Raw genomic sequence first — 6,443 nt, 5'->3', positions numbered from 1 at the left:
GCCGCCTCTCCTTCCAGTTCTCTGCTGCCAATGACTGGAACGAACTACAAAAATCTCTGAAACTGGAAACACTTATCTCCCTCACTAGCTTTAAGCACCAGCTGTCAGAGCAGCTCACAGATTACTGCACCTGTACATAGCCCATCTATAATTTAGCCCAAACAACTACCTCTTTCCCTACTGTATTTATTATTTATTTATTTTACTCCTTTGCACCCCATATTTATATCTCTACTTTGCACATTCTTCCACTGCAAATCTACCCTTCCAGTGTTTTACTTGCTATATTGTATTTACTCGCCACCATGGCTTTTTTTTTTTGGCCTCCCTTATCTCACATCACTTGCTCACATTGTATATAGACTTATTTTTTCTACTGTATTATTGACTGTATGTTTGTTTTACTCCATGTGTAACTCTGTGTTGTTGTATGTGTCGAACTGCTTTGCTTTATCTTGGCCAGGTCGCAATTGTAAATGAGAACTTCTTCTCAACTTGCCTACCTGGTTAAATAAAGGTGATTTTTATTTTATTTTTAAATAAAGAGGAGTTTATCCAACCCTCCTTGTCCAGTCTTGACCACTAATTATACCAGACAGGACTCATCTTCATAGAGAGGAGTTTATCCAACCCTCCTTGTACCAGTCTTGACCACTAATTATACCAGACAGGACTCATCTTCATACAGAGGAGTTTATCCAACCCTCCTTGTCCAGTAGTTGACCACTAATTATACCAGACAGGACTCATCTTCATACAGAGGAGTTTATCCAACCCTCCTTGTCCAGTCTTGACCACTAATTATACCAGACAGAACACATCTTCTTCCACATATCATCACAGAAATGTTCATCATTCAGTTAGATCATGTTTACCCAGTGGCATCCTGTGTGATTAGTTAGGTATTTAGTTAATAAATAATTAAACCCAATTTTGTATTGCTGATTCAACTTGTTAGCCAGGGTTCGTGAATATAACCAAGAATTTACAACTTTCAGATGAGACTGAAATAAGGTGACGATTAATATTGACTGCTATTGATGTAAAATATTACTAGATCTTTAAGAGTTTATTCGGAAGATAACTGCTCTATAAATATTATTTTGTGGTCCCCCGACTTTCTAGTTAATTACATTTACAAGATTAGCTCAATCAGGTCATATTAATTACAGAGAAAGGATTTTATAGAATAGCAAGTCATAACACTTAATCCGGCATAGCCAACGACACGACATATTGGTGCCCCCTGTGAGGAACCTAAAGTAGGATGACGCTTTCATTTTGATTCAGCCTGTATAAAATTGAAAAGCAGATTACATAATATACCAAGTTTATTATGAATGTTCCCAACATTTGATCTACTGTTTACACTTATGATATCCAATGGAGATTGCATGGATTGTCGTCTCATTCAATTTAAAAAGTTAAATTGTTGAACATATCTTAATGTTCTTCCAATCAAATGAGACACTTTTAAACTTCTCATATTAACCTAGATGAAGCAACCTCTCAGGTTAATTAAATGTTGATACCCAGATAGCCTACCCAGGTATGATTAATCATTGGCATTGATTAATTAATTTGATTTGATTTGATTAATTCAATTTGCTTTTGCAAATTCATTCACGTCCAACTTCCACATTACTGGTACGGTACTGATGGTTCGTCAACATCTATAAATAGATTAAACTTGTCTTTGCAGCTTCCAATGAATTCCAAACCCAAACTTTGAAAAAAAAAAGGAACATTTTTCCTCTAAATTTCTCTAATAATGTGCAAGCTATCAAAGGAGGTGGTCATCACTCCTTCGCTAATTAGTGAACCTCCACCCATAAAAGGATTTATCTCTGACCTCAGCAGCGATATCAACCCTAATTATGCCATTAGCGAAAAAACAGCCGAAATTGCGAACCCTCTCCAAAATCAACCATCAAAACAGCTTTGTGACGGTTCTCTCCACTTTAGCACTTATGTATCGCCATCAAAGGTTGGCATCGGTCCAATACCACAGTGCACAGCTGAAGCACGTGCAAGACATGGCTAGCATGAGGGGACAGGTGGAGAGAACTGAGCAACTATTGACAAAAGCAGGAAATGAAAACATTCTGCTAGTCGAGGAACTGCGTTTAAAATCTGAACAATTAAAAGTAATTGCAAATACTCATGACGATTGAACGAGCACAAACTCTCCAACAAATCGTCTGCAGAACAACTCGATTTAGCCAAAACTAAATACGATGTAGTCCACTCCAAACTAGATAAATCTGTCGTGTTATCTACAAACAGGAGCGCGCAATTTTGATAACTCATTGAAGTCGCTGATCAAATGAATGTTGAGAGAACTCGGGTGATGAAGATGGAAATATTGATTTTTAAGCAAGCGGAAGAAATATCATCACTGAATCTCTCGCTCCGTACTCAGGACCTCTATCTGCAAACCATGACAGATAAGTTTGAGACCGAAAGGAGCAAGTGTGACACTCACGTGTCCAAAATCAGTACTCTAAGCGTTCAAGTGGACTCTGCAATGCAGCAGAATACCACCCTTAGGTACCATCTGGAGGAAGTCCAGAATGGTCACGCTCTACAGCGTGACTATCCATCCAAGCAACCGGAGTCCAGTACTCAAAGGAGTGAAGACGATAGGTTTCAGACATTGCCTCCATCATGTGTCCCTCAGTCTTCTCCTCTTGGACATTCGGCACTGAGTAATATGGCGCCTCTTGGCCAACAAAGCCAAAGCTCGGCTTCTCCTCTTGGCCTTTCGGCCCCAATTTCCCCACAGGATGAAGCCAACCCTCTCCGCCCGCTTGACGCGGAATACCTTGACAAACTCGTCAAGAATTTCCCCACCTTTGACCCCATTCCAGGTCAGCCAAACGATACTGAGAAGTTCCTAGCTGACATAGAGGACGCGTTGGGTGGCCACCCGAACGCTACGGGTTCTGACAGGGTTTACCTGTTGAAGCGAACGTTGAATAGACACGTGACGAGGTTCATTCGCCTACAACAGCAACACGTGCTAAATGACTACGCTAAACTTGCCACAGCTTTGAAATTAGAAGTGGTTCAGTGGTTCTGCGACTCGCAAACACGATAGCTCACTGGCTAACACGGTCAAACAGGCTAGGAACGAACACCCACAAGCTTACTATCATAGGCTTCGTTCAGCTTTCTTTGGCCTACTCACTGAAACAGGAATGGAAGACCTGTTACCATTTCAACAAATGTTTCTGTCGAACATGTATCCCACCTTCATTACCTACTTGGGCCCTGCAGCCCACATTGGCTTGCCTACCTTACAACTCAGAGAGCTTGCAAGCACAGCTTTTGAGGCATCAAAAGCTTGCAACGCCAAGAGCCCTGACCACTCGGTTTTGAAGTTTGACCAGGAGCACTCACTCCAGTCAGAGGGTGCATTATCAGGTATTGGAGCGTTAATAGACGACGCACAACAACAGTTTCTACCACGAAACCATGATTCCAATAACCTCCGCGGTCGAAATAACTGTAAAGCACGTCGCCATCAAAACGACTACCGCTACAATCGACCTGTTCACTACGTTCCTGCACCCAACCCACGCAAAGTGTCAGAACACAAGGGTAACAAAGGGTTGAAGGATGATCAAAACGTAGACCAATGTTCTCCAGAAGTTTCACTACGTGAAGAATTAAAGCGAGAAACATTTGAGAAAAGGGTAAAAGAAAAGTCACAAGGACTAGACAGGGAATTACCGGACACCAGGTCCGCAGGAATTGACACCCATAGCAAGGACGTTAAAGTTCAAATTTCTCCCGCTCTCATTCAAGACCCTATCCAGGGCCCGCTTGATCAAGAAACAAGCCCCCGGGCTTTGTCTGTAGACTCTGATACAAAGGTTGCGAAGAAAAAGGTCAAACGCTTCGTTAAAGCCAAGCCCACTCAAAATCTGAAAAGTCGATCTGCTTCCACCGTGAACAGAATTGACACTTCACGTTGTTGCGAACAATCACTCCACTTTGTGGGGAATATGTCCACTAACCACGAATCTAAACGGCCGTACCTGGAAACAGTCCTGGAGGACTGCTTAACTTGTCATGCCCTAATTGATTCGGGTGCGACAATATCACTCATCTCTCAAACATTGTTTGATGATCTCAAAAAGGCTTTGAAGCCAACTAAACGTTGGTTAAAAGTGGAACGATGCGACACTACACTTCGAGGGGTCACTCAGACTACCTCGGCTCTCACATTGAGAGTCATGCTGAAACTACACTTCAAGGACGTATTGCTCATTCACCCTGTGTATGTCACCAGCCTCGAAACCGTACCCCTGCTACTTGGAGCAGACTTGATGGATYGGTTACTCCCATTGATGGATTGGAAAACCAACCAGGTATGGTCACAGGCCACCCTGCCTTCTCCACTGACCACACTGTCTTCCCCTAACGCTAGCTGCAACGCAGTCAGTCACRAGGGATATCTGTCAAAAGCACCCCTTGGGAAAAAGACGTTTAAAAACCTCTTGGGGCAGAATCCAATCCAAGGAGATATTACAATATCTCGACACATTCCATCAGCCAACCTGATTGACCATTCTTTTCATGATTTCGAGCCAGCTGTCTCTGTTAATAAGCAACTTCCCTCCTCCGTGCAGTCGTGCAATACGGTAGTTGAGATGAACTCCTCTTGCCCTTCAGACATTTCCGCAAGCACTGCGGCCGTCTCAGCAAGAAAAACATCGATGCGCAGAGTATACTCTGCTTCCGATGATACACCTTCCGCTTTGTTGGGGACTGTCAACCCTTACAATGACACTAATGGCGTCAGTCCAGCAACTAACCCGATGATTCCCACTGGTGAAACACTTTGCGATATCACAGACCGATATCCTCGTCTCAGTTCGCAGGTACTGAAGAGGTTGCCACATGCGGTGGGGACTGACATGCCTCGACAGCCACTGAGCGTTTTGAAGCACAAACACCAGGAGATTTGGTTGAAAGGTTACAGCCATTCTCATAACAACGCGGCCGCTGACAACTCGTACATCGGGTCCGATCTTTTCATTTGCGCCTCGGACACCAACACCACCCGCTGGTGGGGGGGTCCCGAGACACAAAGGGGGGGAATAGTAGCCCAGACCCATGATGAGCCTCATCGAGGCCGGTGGGGGGGTCAAGACTATGGACAACACCGTACGAGGCCGCCAGAGCATTAATCAAATCTAGTTGTAAACTCCCCTATGAGAACATTGAGGAGCAGACAGGCCCCTAGACAGGGATTATCTTAGAGCACATCTAAAATAGTACTGAGGTGTACCACACTGGTCATAAAGGAAGTCCAGTGGACTTGTCCACCTCCAAAACAAATGGCAACAATAATCATTCCTTGCCATGTGTAGGTTCAACTACAATACAACTAGTAAAATGCTCCAATCATGTGTTCCGGTAGTATAATATTTCAAAATAAATCGGTAGGATAACTGGTCCCTTTGAGCACCAGTACCAATACCAGCAGCAGTCAGTCTAGCTACAATCAGTAAGGAGCGTTAGAGAACCTAACCATATCAAATTACCCTTGACAAAAAATAGCCACATAGGAGTCACTCAGATGTGCACACAGCCGGAAGGGAATGTCCTTCCAGTGCACTCTTCCAAGGTTAACACACATGCCACTAATAAATAGAATCCTTCATTCTGAGGAAAAGTTATTAGAATCATAAACCATGATCACACCACCGTACGACTGCGTCCAATACTTTTTAGTACTCCGCTCGTAACATAGCTATGAAGATAAGACTTCATACCTTATCACCATTGACAATAGTGGAAGACACAGTACTTAGTATAAAAACTACTACAGACTCCACTCGACTACACAATTCTGACTGATGCTTGCTCCAGGGGGCATTCGATCTGAAAATTACCTGCGATCTAGTCAGATCTCATTCTGAACAATGTTGTAATCTGACCAGATACTGGTTTCTTCCCTTGACAGCCGCTGTTAAGCATAAACGCACATGCCACCAACCGGAACATCAATTAGGATTGATGCTAGGATCACTAAGGGTCCAAGCAAAATACCAGCCTTAGTAAAGTTGAACATTACTTCTAGGCCTTTGTCTCTACCAAGCACTCACCAGTTTTCTTCCCAGAAGTCCCATAGTTCATCCCTTGTAGACTGCCTCAAAACGTCATTGCTTTACAGCTGGTAAGTATCAGTTAGTTTATGTCAACTTAGGATAAGTGCCTAACAACACCACCAAGTAGGAAAACCCTAGATATGGCGTTAGAGACAATGCTCATGATTAGTCATTTTGCCAATTGACGTATATTAGAATAACAGTCCAAGTTAGATGATTTTTGTGTGAGAACTTATAATTTGTATCTTTTTTTGTTTATGCTTCATTCCTTTTTCGGTTCAGTTCCTTTACATTTAGGAAGTGATAGAGCCAAAACAACTT

Source organism: Salvelinus sp. IW2-2015, unplaced genomic scaffold (genome assembly GCF_002910315.2).
Source record: "Salvelinus sp. IW2-2015 unplaced genomic scaffold, ASM291031v2 Un_scaffold1203, whole genome shotgun sequence".
Lineage (NCBI taxonomy): Eukaryota > Metazoa > Chordata > Actinopteri > Salmoniformes > Salmonidae > Salvelinus > Salvelinus sp. IW2-2015.
Note: the sequence above shows the minus strand (reverse complement) of the source record.